The sequence below is a fragment of the Pan paniscus genome, chromosome Y, assembly GCF_029289425.2.
Source record: "Pan paniscus chromosome Y, NHGRI_mPanPan1-v2.0_pri, whole genome shotgun sequence".
NCBI lineage: Eukaryota > Metazoa > Chordata > Mammalia > Primates > Hominidae > Pan > Pan paniscus.
This window is the reverse complement of record NC_073273.2, coordinates 35,248,387-35,263,679: the sequence shown is the minus strand read 5'-3', so window position 1 is coordinate 35,263,679 and position 15,293 is coordinate 35,248,387. Positions and strand designations below refer to the sequence as shown.

The window sequence follows — 15,293 nt, the reverse complement described above, 5'->3', positions numbered from 1 at the left end:
AGCAGTTGTTCACTAAGGAGGGATTAGAAGTGGCTAGGAGAGAATGCGTAAGGTTGATAGTGTGGTGGAGATAGCTGGAGAGAGGTAGAGGGTGGCATAAGATTGGGAACGAGAATAAGAGTAAGTATAAAAGTAAAGAATAGAACTTCAACAGGATGGAAGTATAGGAGGATGCCCTGCCAGTAAAGATCATCTATCCACTCTAAGAGAGAGTTAAGAGTGGCGGTGTGGGGATAGCATGAAGAGATATCAGCTGTGATGGCTTGAAGAAACAGTGTAAACCGGCAGTGTAAACAAGAGTAGGGCATTTATAGGTAGTTGAGAATGCAGAATAGGAGTATGACTAGACAGAAGATATTAGGGATGAATAGTTTCTTTTTGGGGCTCAGCCCAAGTGGTGGGGGTGATTTCATAAAGCTCTGCTGCAAAAAGAAGGGTAAGGATGGAGAGACCTAATAGAATAAAGGGATGTATTAGGCTCATAAGGGTTATTACTGTTCTTCAGAAATATGAGTGAGTTTAAAGGAAGTAGGGGAGAGTACTTGTGACTTCCAGGAGGAAGAGGGATTAGGCTGGCTGCCTGATGCACACAGCTTTATTCTGGAATGGTGAACCCAGTGTGGAAGATCCTGCAGGCAGACAGCAGTCAGGGTACTACAGATGACTAAGTAGGGTCTGGTCCATCGAGGTTGTAGAGTTTGAGGATTCAGATTCTTAACAAGAACTGATCGTCCAGCTAGGGTGTCTTCATGTGGCTGGGGATCTGGAGCAGGCAAGAGAAGATTAACAGCCTGGTGAATTTCCTGTCTATCCTGTTGGAGGACTGGAAGATAGTCGCCTAGAGGGCTGGTGTCTGGGAAGTGTTTGGGGCCAAGCAGGAAAGTGCGTCCATATAAAAGTTCAAATGCACTGTACCCTGTAACAACTCAAGGACAGGTTTAATTCTGAGAAGGGCAAGAGGTAAAAGTACTGTCCAATACTTTTTAAGTTGGAGGCTGAGCTTGGTGAGGTGTGTCTTTAAAATACCATTAGTCTGTTTTACCTTTCCTGAAGATTGAGGATGATAAGGAATACGAAGATTCCACTGAATATTAAGTGCATGAGAAATTGCTTGGATGATTAGACTAGTTAAGACTGGTCCATTATCAGACAGTATAGAGGTGGGAAGGTCAAACTGAGGAATTATGTCTGACAGAAGGGAAGAAATGACCATGGTGGCCATCTCAGACCCTGTTGGAAAGGCCTCTACCTATCCAGTGAAAGTGTCTACCCAGACTAAGAGATATTTTAGTTTTCTGACTCAAGGCATGTGCGTAAAGTCAATTTGCCAGTCCTGCACAGGGGCAAATTGCTGAGCTTGATGTGTAGGAAAGGGAGGAGGCCTGAACAATCCATGAGGGGTAGTAGAATAGCAGAAAACTGAGAAGTGATCTCCTTGAGGATAGATTTCCATGATGGAAAGGAAAAGAGAGGTTCTAAGAGACAGGCTAGTGGCTTGTAACCTACATGGAAGAGGTTATGAAATGACGACAGAATAGAAGGGGCCTGTGAGGCTGGAAGGAGGTATTTTCCTAGATCTAAGAACCATTTGCCTTGTGTGAGAAGAGATTGATAGTTGGAAGTTTCAGCGGGGCAGTAGGTGGGAGTGGCCGATGTGAAGGAGAAAAACTGGCCATCAGGAACAGAAGTTGGAGAGCTAGCTGCTTGTCTAGCCACCTTATCAGCATAAGAATTGCTGTGAGAGACAGAAGCTGGAAAGCTAGCTGCTTGCCTAGCCACCTTATCAGCACAAGCGTTGCCTAGAGCAATGGATCTGACGCCTTTTGATGCCTCTTGCAGTGAATGACCCCAGCTTCCTTTGGAAGTAAAGCGGCCTCGAGCAGAGTTTTTATTAAAGAAGCATTAATGATGGAGGACCCTTGTGTAGTGAGGAAAACTCTTTCAGCCCATATGACTGCATGGTAGTGCAGAATATGGAAGGCATATTTAGAGTCAGTATAAATATTGACATGTAGTCCTTTTGCAAGAGTGAGGGCCTGAGTTAAGGCAACTAGCTTGGCTTGCTGAGAGGTAGTGGAGCAGGGCAGAATGGTAGCCTCAATAACAGATGTGGAAGATACTATTGCATAGCCTGCCTTTGCTGGTGAGTGGCGATTAGGCCTTGTGGAACTGCCATCAATAAACCAAGTGTGATCAGAGTGAGAAACAGGGAAGAAGGAAATGTGGGGAAATGGGGTGAATGTCAGGTGGGTCAGAGAGATGCAGTCATGAGGGTCAGGTGTGGTATCCGGAATAATGTGGGAGGCAAGATTGAAGTCTGGGCCAGGAACAATGGTAATTGTGGGAGACTCAACAAAGAGTGAGTATAGCTGAAAGAGCCAGGGAGGAGAAAGTATATGCATCAGGGGTGAGGAAGAAAATAGATTTTGGAAATTATGAGAGTTGTAGAGAGTGAGTTGAGCATAGTTGATTTTGAAGGCCTCTAAAAGTATTAGGGTGGCAGCAGCCACTGCACAGAGACATGATGGCCAGCCTAAAACAGTAAGGTCAAGTTGTTTGGACAAAAAGGCTACAGGGTGTGGTCCCGGTCCTTGTGTAAGAATTCTGACTGAACAGCCCTGCACTTCAGCTGTGTCTAATGAAAAGTTTAAGGATGAGTCAGGGAGAGCTAGGGTGGGGCAGTCTCTAAAGCTGTCTTCAAGGAACAGAAAAAGGAGTGGGGAAAGGACTTATGATCTATGGGGTCAGCTAGGTTTCCTTTTGTGAGTTTATATAATGGTTTTTTAGGATGGCAAAACCAGGTATCCAAAGGCAAAAGTATCCAACTATGACCAGGAAGGAAAGGAGTAGTTGTTTTGTAGAAGGGGTTGTTGTTTGAGAGATTAGTCAGACATGATTGGCAGGGAGAGCAGGTGTGTTTTTATGAAGAATTATGCCAAGGTAGGTAAGGGATTGAGAAGAAATTTGAGCTTTGGAGGGGGATACCCGATATCCTTTGGAGAATAAATGCTGAAGGAGCAGAAGGTGTCTTGTTGAGAAGATTCAAAGGAGGGGATACAAAGAAGAAGGTCATCAATATATTGAATACGATGAGAAGCGGAGGGGTGGAAAGAAAGTAAATCATGAGAAACAGCTTGGCTGAAGTAGTGAGGGCTGTCTCTGAAACCTTGCGGCAGCCCAGCCCAGGTAAGCTGCTGGGACTGATGGGTGTCAGGGTCAGTCCAGGTGAAAGCAAAGAAAGGCTGGGATGTGGGGTGCAGAGGAATAGTGAAAAAAGCATCTTTAAGATCAAGAATGGAATAGTGAATTGTGGAGGAAGGTATTGAGGACAAAAAATGTACAGGTGGGGCACCACAGGCTGGATAGGCAAAACAACTTTGTCAATAAGGCACAGATCCTGAACTAATCTGTAAGACTTGTCCAGTTTTTGGACAGGTAAAATGGGGGAATTGTAAGGAGCGTTTATAGGTTTTAGAAGCCATGCTGTAGCAGAGAGTGATAACAGGCTTTAATCCTTTTAAATCGTGCTGCGGGATGGGATATTGGCATTGAGTAGGGTAAGGGTGATTAGGTTTTAATGGGACGATAATGGGCATGTGATTGGTTGCCAGGGAAGGTCTAGAGATGTCCCATACTTGTGGCTTAAGGTGGAGGGATGTGAGAGGAAGAAGCAAAGGAGGCTTTGGATTGGGGAGAAGGGTGGCAATGAGATGCAGCTGAGTCCAGGAATACTCAGGGAAGCAGATAATTTGGTTAAAATATCTCAGCCTAATAAAGGAACTGGGCAGGTGAGCATAACTAAAAAAGAGTGCATAAAAGAGTGTTGTCCAAGTTGGCACCAGAGTAGGGGAGTTTTCAGGGGTTTTGAAGCTTGGCGGTCAATACCCACATCAGTTATTGGGGTGAGGGAAACAGGCTTTTGAAAAGAAGGCAACGTGAAATGGGTAGCCCCTGTATCGATGAAACAGAGGGTGGACTTACCCTCCACTGTAAGAGTCACCTGAAGTTGGGCATCTGTGATGGTCCAGGGGGCTTCTGAGGTGATCAGGCAGCATTAATCTTCAGTCGCTAAACTGAGCAGATCTGGGAAGGAGTTAGAAAACCTTGGGCTAGAGCTTTAGGGGCTCTAGGAGTGGCTGCTGGGTGAGCTTGGCAGTCTGCCTTCCAGTGGGTCCCTGCACAGATGGGCATGGCTTAGGAGGAATCCTGGGCTATGGGCATTCCTTGGCCCAGTGACCAGATTTCTGGCACTTGAAGCAAGATCCTAACGGAGTGAGTCTTGTAGGAATGCTTCACTGCTGCAGCTTACGTGTGTGCGGCTTAGGCATTTTGAAGTTCTTGTATGCTGAAAGTGTGTCTGGTTTTGTCTCACAGCAGAGGCAAGTAACTGTAACAGAAATGTTTTGCTATCTGGCTGCTTCCTCTCTGTTATTGTACACCTTGAAGGAGAGGTTGATTAATTCCTGTTGTGGAGTTTGAGGGCCAGATTCTAACTTTTGAAGTTTTTTCCTAATGTCAGGAGTTGATTGGGTGATAAAATGTATATTAAGAATAAGACAGCCTTCTGGCCTTTCTGGGTCTAGGGTGGTATAGTGTCTAAGGGTTGCTGCTAAGTTGGCCATAAACTGTGCTGGGTTTTTGTCTTAACCTTGGGTAGTTTCTTTAAGCTTGTCATAATTAACAGTTATGTAAGCTGCCTTCAAGGTGGGAAATCATGTAATCTCGCCTAGCTATACCTGGGGAATTTGCCTGGTAGTTCTATTGGGGATCCTCTCGGGGAACTGCTCTAATGCCTTCCTGGAGTTCTGGCTCATGAAGCCAGTGGTTATCAGCATGAGATTGGGCTAGAGAAAAAACTCTTTCCCATTCATCTGGGGGACGGCAGAAGTCAGGATGATATTTAAGTCACTCCAGGTTAAATTGTAGGACAGAGTTAGATATTGGAATTCCTGTATATATTTAGTGGGGTCTGATGAGAAAGAGCCTAAACACTGACTGATCTGAGAGAGGTCTGATAGAGAAAAAAGTACATGTACCCAGACTATGCCTTCAGCTCCAGCCACCTCTCTAAGAGGAAATTGTTGGGCAGGTGGGGAAGAGCTAGTCGCAGAAATAAACTGTAAGCTGGACTGGGTGTGAGAAGGGGAGGTGGTAGAAGGATTATAGGATGGAGGAGTGGAGGCTGAGGAAGGACTGGGACTTAGCTCGGCCTGGTGATGAGCAGCCTGCAGAGGAGGGGAAAGGTCAGATGGGTCTGTAGAAAAGGAAGACTGGAAAGACTTGGTGATGCTAGGGGTTTGGACTGGGGTCAGGTGGGTGGGAAAGAAGGAGGATTTGGGAGGAATTGCATTGGGTACAGAGACTAGGGAGGGAACAAATTGTGAAAAATGCCTGGATGTAAGGCACCTCAGACCATTTGCCCATTTTTTAACAAAAATTATTTAGGTCTTGTAGGATGGAGAAATCAAACATGCCATTTTCTGGCCACTTATAGCCATTTTCACGTTTGTATTGGGGCCAAGCAGTGTTGCAGAAGAAAATAAGACATTTAGGTTTTAGGTCAGGTGTGAGTTGAAGAGGTTTTAAGTTCTTGAGAACACAGGCTAAGGGAGAAGAAGGAGGAATGGAGGGTGGAAGGTTGCCCATAGTGAAGGAAGCAATCCCAGGGAAAAGAGAGAGTAGAGACATGGAGGAAAGGGATTCAGGGTTTCTTACCCTAAAGAAAAGTGTAAGAGGGGTCAGGGCACAGAAATAAGGGGTTGGAGCATAGAGATAAGAGGTTGGGGTGTGGAAATAAGGTATTGGGGCACAAAGATAAGAGGTCAGGGCATGGAAATAAGGGATCAGGGTGCAGAGATAAGAGGTCAGGGCATGGAAATAAGGGATTGGGGTTCTTGCCCCCTAGAAAAGCAGGACTTGCTGCTAAAGGTGAAAGAGAAGGGGTTGAGGGGTTCTTGCCACTCCCCCAGAAAAGCAGAGAAGGGGTAGAGACACAAAAGAGAAGGGGCTAGGGTACTTGCCCCTCCCCCAGAAAAGCAGGCCTTGCTGCTAAGGGTGAAGGACAAAGGCGGGTGTCCCTGTGTGGTCTGACACCTCTGAAACATGGGTGAATAATCAGAGAGGCATCCCTGCAATGATTAAACACCAAGGGAAGCCTGCCTTCCCAGTCCTTGACCAGTGCCAGAGTTTTGGGTCCACGGAAAAAACGTGTCTCCTTTGTCCCTACCAGAAAATGAAAGGAATTGAAATTAAGAAAAGGGAGGGATTGAAGTGTGACACCAAGACTGAAAGGAGAAAGAGGTTGAGGGATAGTGGGGGAGGTTGGAGAAGAGAGTAAAAGAGGCTGCTTACCAGATTTGAAATTTGTGAGATGTTTCTTGGGCTGGTCAATCTGAGGACCTGAGGTCGTAGGTGGATCGTTCTCACAGAGCAAAGAGCAGGAGGACAGGGGATTGATCTCCGAAGGTAGGTCCCCCAATCTGAATCACAGCACCAAATTTCATGCATGTCTGTGTGAAGAGACCACCAAACAGGCTTTGTGTGAGCAATAAAGCTTTTAGTCACCTGGGTGCAGGCAGGCTGAATAGGAAAAGAAAGTCAGTGAAGGGAGATAAGGGTGGGGCCATTTTATAGGATTTGGGTAGATAAAGGAAAATTACAGTCAAAGTGGATTTGCTCTCTGGTGGGCAGGACTGGGGGTCAAAAGGTGCTCAGTGAAGGAGGTTTTTGAGCCAGAACGAGCCAGGAAAAGAACTTTCACAAGATAATGTCATCACTTAAGACAAGGACTGGACATTTTCATTTCTTTTATGGTAGAATGTCATCAGTTAAGGCAAGGACTGGCATTTGCACTTATTTTGTGGTGGAATGTCATCAGTTAAGGCAGGGCAGGGCATTTTCACTTCTTTTGTGATTCTTCAGTTACTTCAGGCCACCTGGGCATATACCTTCAAACCACAGGGGATGCGATGGCTTGGCTTGGGCTCAGAGGCCTGATAAGAAATTCACAAACATACATTTAAAAGGAGTAATAAGGTTGATTTTTTCCTCCCAGTGTTTTTTTTTTTTTTTTTTTTCAGGAAACCCATCAATATAAACATACTTCAGGCACTGAAAGGTGACACAAGCTTTATGAAAAGACTCTTGATGATAAGTAGTTTCTCTTCAGGAAATGGAAAACATTTCCTTGGAGAAAAGTTTGCTGACAAGCATTTATAAAAAGCCAAAAGGGCATTTTTTTCTAGCAACAGTAAACCTGTTAGTGAACCATAAAAATATCCAAGCCTGAAAGCTTACCACAAAGTACATGCCAGAACTCATGAGGATGGCCCTTTTCTTTTAGAAAAAGGAAGATGTTCTAAAACAGATAACTTATCCAATAGCCATTTAGAAGGAGCAAGAAAGTTATCTCACTTCAGCGGCTCTCATAGAAATCACAAAAATAAACAAATATCTGGCCCTGAAATATGCAAGAAACTATGGATCAGAACTCTTTAAAACAGGTAATTTTTTCGGAGAAAGGAAAACTTCTATATGCAAAGTTTGCAGACATTTAGAAGAAGCAAGGGACAGGAATTCTATCAGTGGCCTTCCTGAAAAAATATGAAAATAAATGAATACCCTTCCCTCAAATAAGGTAACAAACCTCATGCCAGAACCCTTGTTGATATGTAGTTTTCTTCTAGGAAAAAAAAAATTAAACAGAAAGAAAACTTGTCAGACAGGCTGTTGGAATGAGCAAGGAGAGGAATTTTCTTATGCCAGTTGGCTTCCTGGGGACACTGAATATTAACAAATTATAGTTCTCAAAGCTGAAAAAAGATTTGTTCAAGAGCTTTCTTTTTTTCTTTCTTTCTTTTTTTTTTTTTTTTTTTTTTGAGACAGAGTCTCACTCTGTCACCCAAGCCAGAGTGCAGTAGCATGATCTTGGCTCACTGCACCCTCCATCTCCTGAATTCAAGTGAGGCTTCTGCCTCAGCCTCCCGAGTAGCTGCAGGCACACATCACAATACTAGGTTAACTTTTGTATTTTTAGCAGAGATGGGTTTCACCATGTTGGCCAGGCTGGTCTCAAACTCCTCACCTCAAGTGGTCCACCTACCTCAGCCTCCCAGAATACTAGGATTACAGGCATGAGCCACCACACCTGGCCTGTACCAGAACTCTTGACAGGTGTGGGTTTTTTTTTCTTTCAATAAGAAATAAAGATTTTTACTACAAAGCAAAGTTTGCAAGAGGCATTTAGAAACAGCAGCAAGAAAACTGTCTAATGCCAGTGGCCTTTATATAGAGGCTTATCAATAGGAAAAATATTCAGTTTTCAAACTGACCAAAGGTTTATGCCAGTATTATTGATGAAGGCATTTTTGATGAAAAGGAAGATTTCAAAACAATGAAAGTTTGAAGACAGGCATTTAGAAGAAGCAAGGAGATAGATTCTCTCCTATCAATGGCCCTTCTGGAAATTTATAAATAAAAACAAATATTTGCTTCTGAACACTGACAACAAGTTATTTGCCAGAAGTCTGGATGACAGGTAATATTTATTCTAAAAATGAAAGATGCCTTCATAATGAAAAGTTTGCACACAGTTATTTTGAAACAGCTAGGAGGGTCATTCACTTACATGGTTGTGTTTTTTTTCAACCATCAAAATGTGCAAATATGTGACTCTGAAAGTTGACAGGTTTTGTGTCAGAACTGTTGAAGTTGGGTAATTTTCTTTTAGGACAAACAAAATTTCAAAACACAAAAAATGTTTGCAGACGATTATTTTGAGGAATAAAAAAAATTTGTTGCACTTATTTTCCTGTTAGGAAACTTTCAATATCATAAACTTAAATATAAATAAATATTCAGCCCTGACAGCTGACAACAAACTTTGTGTTAGAATTTTTAATAGCAAGTGATTTGCTTAAAAAAAAAAATGACGCTTAGTTCAAAACGCACTTGTAGACAGGCATTTAGAAAAAACAACCAGATCAATTCTCTCACATCAGTGGCCCTCTTAGAGAACGTTAAAAACAAATATCCAGCACTCAAAGCTAATGAAAAGTGTTGTGCCAGAACTTATGATGACAGTCAGTTATCGTTTTGGGAAAAAAAAATGTTTTCAACAAGAAAAACTTCTGGATAGGTGTCTAGAAAGAGCAAGGAGAAGAACACTCTCAGTGGCCCTTGTAGAGAATCATCAAAATGAACAAATGTCTAGTTCTAAAAGTGGACAATAAGCTTTTTGTCAGGACCCTTAATGATGGGTTGTCTTTAAAGGGAAGGAGGATTTTAACACGAAGTAACATTTTAGCACAGAAAAACATTTAGAAAGAGCAAGAAAAATAATTCTCTTAAACTAGTGGCTCTCCTAGGGAATGGCTAATAGGAATAAATATCTGGCCCTTAGGCAAAAATATTTTTTAATAAAATTATAAAATACAGAAAGATATATTTATTGAACCAAATACACTCATTGTTTTAACTTTTCCTTTTTTATTTATTATAATTATATTTTATGTTTTAGGGTACATGTGCACAATGTGCAGGTTAGTTACATACGTATACATGTGCCTTGCTGGTGCGCTGCACTCATTAACTCATCATATAGCATTAGGTATATCTCCCAATGCTATCCCTCCCCCCTCCCCCCACCCCACAACAGTCTCCAGAGTGTGATGTTCCCCTTCCTGTGTCCATGTGTTCTCATTGTTCAATTCCCACCTATGAGTGAGAATACGCGGTGTTTGGTTTTTTGTTCTTGCGATAGTTTACTGAGAATGATGATTTCCAATTTCATCCATGTCCTGCAAAGGACATGAACTCATCATTTTTTATGGCTGCTTAGTATTCCATGGTGTATATGTGCCACATTTTCTTAATCCAGTCTATCATTGTCGGACATCTGGGTTGGTTCCAAATCTTTGCTATTGTGAATAGTGCCACAATAAACATACGTGTGCATGTGACTTTATAGCAACATGATTTATAAACCTTTGGGTATATACCCAGTAATGGGATAGCTGGGTGCAATCGTATTTCTAGTTCTAGATCCCTGAGGAATTGCCACACTGACTTCCACAATGGTTGAACTAGTTTACTGTCCCACCAACAGTGTAAAAGTGTTCCTATTTCTCCACATCCTCTCCAGCACCTGTTGTTTCCTGACTTTTTAATGATCACCATTCTAACTGGTGTGAGGTGGTATCTCATTGTGGTTTTGATTTGCATTTCTCCGATGGCCAGTGATGGTGAGCATTTTCTTATGTGTTTTTTGGCTGCATAAATATCTTCCTTTGAGAATGTCTGTTCATGTCCTTCACCCAATTTTGATGGGGTTGTTTGTTTTTTTCTTGTAAATTTTTTTGAGTTCATTGTAGATTCTGGTTATTAGCCCTTTTTCAGAAGAGTAGGTTGTGAAAGTTTTCTCCCATTTTCTAGGTTGCCTGTTCACTCTGATGGTAGTTTCTTTTGCTGTGCAGAAGCTCTTTAGTTTAATTAGATCCCATTTGTCAATTTTGTCTTTTGTTGCAATCACTTTTGGTGTTTTAGACATGAAGTCCTTGTCCATGCCTATGTCCTGAATGGTAATGCCTAGGTTTTCTTCCAGGGTTTTTATGGCATTAGGTCTAACATTTAGGTCTTTAATCCATCTTGAATTGATTTTTGTATAAGGTGTAAGAAAGGGATCCAGTTTCAGCTTTCTACATATGGCTAGCCAGTTTTCCCAGCACCATTTATTAAATAGGGAATCCTTTCCCCATTGCTTGTTTTTCTCAGGTTTGTCAAAGATCAGATAGTTGTAGATACACGTCATTATTTCTGAGGGCTCTGTTCTGTTCCATTGATCTATATCTCTGTTTTGGTACCAGTACTGTGCTGGTTACTATAACCTTGTAGTATAGTTTGAAGTCAGGTAGTGTGATACCTCCAGCTTTGTTCTTTTGGCTTAGGATTGACTTGGCAATGCAGGCTCTTTTTTGGTTCCATATGAACTTTAAAGTAGTTTTTTCCAATTGTGTGAAGAAAGTCATTGGTAGCATGATGGGGATGACATTGAATCCGTAAATTACCTTAAGTGGTATGGCCATTTTCACGATGTTGATTCTTCCCACCCATGAGCATGGAATGTTCTTCCATTTGTTTGTATCCTCTTTTATTTCCTTGAGCAGCGGTTTGTAGTTCTTGAAGAGGTCCTTCACATCCCTTGTAAGTTGGATTCCTAGGTATTTTATTATCTTTGAAGCAATTGCGAATGGGAGTTCACTCATGATTTGGCTCTCTGTTTGTCTGTTGTTGGTGTATAAGAATGCTTGTGATTTTTGTACATTGATTTTGTATCCTGAGACTTTGCTGAAGTTGCTTATCAGTTTAAGGAGATTTTGGGCTGAGACAATGGGGTTTTCTAGATATACAATCATATCATCTGCAAACAGGGACAATTTGACTTCCTGTTTCCCTAATTGAATAATTTTTATTTCCTTTTCCTGCCTGATTGCCCTGGCCAGAACTTCCAACACTATGTTGAATAGGAGTGGTGAGAGAGGGCATCCCTGTCTTGTGCCAGGTTTCAAAGGGAATGCTTCCAGTTTTTGCCCATTCAGTATGATATTGGCTGTGGGTTTGTCATAGATAGCTCTTATTATTTTGAAATACATCCCATCAATACCTAATTTATTGAGAGTTTTTAGTATGAAGGTTGTTGAATTTTGTCAAAGACCTTTTCTGCTTCTATTGAGATAATCATGTGGTTTTTTTTTTTCTTTGGCTCTGTTTATATGCTGTATTACATTTATTGATTTGTGTATATGGAACCAGCCTTGCATCCCAGGGATGAAGCCCACTTGATGATGGTGGATAAGCTTTTTGATGTGCTGCTGGATTCCTTTTGCCAGTATTTTATTGAGGGTTTTTATATCAATGTTCATCAAGGATATTGATCTAAAGTTCTCTTTTTTTGTTGTGTCTCTGCCTGGCTTTGGTGTCAGGATGATGCTGGCCTCATAAAATGAGTTAGGAAGGATTCACTCTTTTTCTATTGATTGGAATAGTTTCAGAAGGAATGGTACCAGTTCCTCCTTGTACCTCTGGTAAAATTTGGCTGTGAATCCATCTGGTCCTGGACTCTTTTTGGTTGGTAAGCTGTTGATTATTGCCACAATTTCAGAGCCTGTTATTGGTCTATTCAGAGATTCAACTTCTTCCTGATTTAGTCTTGGGATGGTGTATGTGTCAAGGAATTTATCCATTTCTTCTAGATTTTCTAGTTTATTTGCGCAGAGGTGTTTGTGGTATTCTCTGATGGTAGTTTGTATTTCTGTGGAATCTGTGGTGATATCCCCTTTATCATTTATTATTGTGCCTATTTGATTCTTCTCTCCTTTTTTCTTTCTTATTCTTGCTAGTGGTCTATCAATTTTGTTGATCCTTTCAAAAAACCAGCTCCTGCATTCATTAATTTTTTGAAGGGTTTTTTTGTGTCTCTATTTCCTTCAGTTCTGCTCTGATTTTAGTTATTTCTTGCCTTCTGCTAGCATTTGAATGTGTTTGCTCTTGCTTTTCTAGTTATTTTAATTGTGATGTCAGGGTGTCAATTTTGGATCTTTTCTGCTTTCTCTTGTGGGCATTTAGTGCTATAAATTTCCCTCTACACACCGCTTTGAATGCATCCCAGACATTCTGGTATGTTTTGTCTTTGTTCTTGTTGGTTTCAAATAACATCTTTATTTCTGTCTTCATTTCATTATGTACCCAGTAGTCATTCTGGAGCAGGTTGTTCACTTTCCATGTAGTTGAACAGTTTTGAGTGAGATTCCTAACGCTGAGTTCTAGTTTGATTGCACTGTGGTCTGAGAGATAGTTTGTTATAATTTCTGTTCTTTTACATTTGCTGAGGAGAGCTTTACTTCCAAGTATGTGGTCAGTTTTGGAATAGGTGTGGTGCTGAAAAAAATGTATATTCTGTTGATTTGGGGTGGAGAGTTCTGTGGATGTCTATTATGTCCACTTGGTGCAGAGCTGAGTTCAATTCCTGGGTATCCTTGTTGACTTTCTGTCTCATTGATCTGTCTAATGTTGACAGTGTGGTGTTAAAGTTTCCCATTATTATTGTGTGGGAGTCTACATCTCTTTGTAGGTCACTCAGGACTTGCTTTATGAATCTGGGTGCTCCTGTATTGGGTGCATATATATTTAGGATAGTTAGCTCTTCTTGATGAATTCATCCCTTTACCATTATGTAATGTCCTTCTTTGTCTCTTTTGATTTTTGTTGGTTTAAAATCTATTTTATCAGAGACTAGGATTGCAACTCCTGTCTGTTCTTGCTTTCCATTTGCTTGGAAGATCTTCCTCCATCCTTTTATTTTAAGCCTATGTGTGTCTCTGCACGTGAATTGGGTTTCCTGAATACAGCACACTGATGGGTCTTGACTCTTTATCCAATTTGCCAGTCTGTGTCTTTTAATTGGAGCATTTAGTCCATTTACATTTAAAGTTAATATTCTTATGTGTGAATTTGATCCTGTCATTATGATGTTAGCTGATTATTTTGCTCGTTAGTAGATGCAGTTTCTTCCTAGTCTTGATGGTCTTTACATTTTGGCATGATTTTGCAGTGGCTGGTACTGGTTGTTCCTTTCCGTGTTTAGCACTTCCTTCAGGAGCTCTTTTAGGTCAGGCCTGGTGGTGACAAAATCTCTCAGCATTTGCTTGTCTGTAAAGTATTTTATTTCTCCTTCACTTTTGAAGCTCAGTTTGGCTGGATATGAAATTCTGGGTTGAAAATTCTTTTCTTTAAGACTGTTGAATATTGGCCCCCACTCTCTTCTGGCTTGTAGGGTTTCTGCCGAGAGATCCGCTGTTAGTCTTATGGGCTTCCCTTTGAGGGTAACCCGACCTTTCTCTCTGGCTGCCCTTAACATTTTTTCCTTCTTTTCAACTTTGGTGAATCTGACAATTATGTGTCTTGGAGTTGCTCTACTCGAGAAGTTTCTTTGTGGTGTTCTCTATATTTCCTGAATCTGAACGTTGGCCTGCCTTGCTAGATTGGGGAAGTTCTCCTGGATAATATCCTGCAGAGTGTTTTCCAACTTGGTTCCATTCTCCCCATCACTTTCAGGTACACCAATCAGACGTAGATTTGGTCTTTTCACATAGTCACATATTTCTTAGAGGCTTTGCTCATTTTTTTATTCTTTTTTCTCTAAACTTCCTTCTCACTTCATTTCATTCATTTCATCTTCCATCGCTGATACCCTTTCTTCCAGTTGATTGCATTGGCTCCTGAGGCTTCTGCATTCTTCATGTAGTTCTCGAGCCTTGGTTTTCTGCTACATCAGCTCCTTTAAGCATTTCTCTGTATTGGTTATTCTAGTTATATATTCTTCTAAATTTTTTTCAAAGTTTTCAACTTCTTTGCCTTTGGTTTGAATGTCCTTCCATAGCTCAGAGTAGTTTGATCATCTGAACCTTTCTTCTCTCAGCTCGTCAAAGTCATTCTTTGTTGAGCTTTGTTCCATTGCTGGTGACGAACTGCGCTCCTTTAGTGGAGGAGAGATGCTCTGCTTTTTAGAGTTTCCAGTTTTTCTGCTCTGTTTTTTTCCCCATCTTCATGGTTTTATCTACATTTGGTCTTTGATGATGGTAATGTACAGATGGGTTTTTGGTGTGGATGTCCTTTCTGTTTGTTAGTTTTCCTTCTAACAGACAGGACCCTCAGCTGCAGGTCCGTTGGAGTACCCCGCCATGTGTGGTGTTAGTCTGCCCCTGCTGGGGGGTGCATCCCAGTTAGGCTGCTTGGGGTCCGGGGTCAGGAACTCACTTGAGGAGTCAGTCTGCCCATTCTCTGATCTCCAGCTGCATGCTGGGAGAACCACTGCTCTCTTCAAAGCTGTTAGACAGGGACATTTAAGTCTGCAGAGGTTACTGCTGTCTTTTTGTTTGTCTGTGCCCTGCCCCCAGAGGTGGAGCCTACAGAGGCAAGCAGGCCTCCTTGAGCTGTGGTTGGCTCCACCCAGTTCGGGCTTCCCTGCTGCTTTGTTTACCTAAGCAAGCCTGGGCAATGGCGGGCACCCCTCCCCCAGCCTCGCTGCTGTCTTGCAGTTTGATCTCATACTGCCGTGCTAGCAAGCAGAGAGACTCCGTGGGTATAGGATCCTCCCAGCCACGTGCGGGATATAATTTCCTGGTGGGCCGTTTTTTAAGCCCTTTGGAAAAGTGCAGTATTTGGGTGGGAGTGACCGATTTTCCAGGTGCTGTCTATCACCCCTTTCTTTGACTAGGAAAGGGAACTCACTGACCCCT

The 15,293-nt window shown here is 41.9% G+C and overlaps 1 pseudogene; it reads right to left on the bottom strand.

Annotated features, from left to right (window-relative positions):
* Positions 1-409: 409 nt before the first annotated feature.
* Positions 410-4,055, bottom strand: LOC129395514 (uncharacterized; annotated as a pseudogene).
* Positions 4,056-15,293: the final 11,238 nt, after the last annotated feature.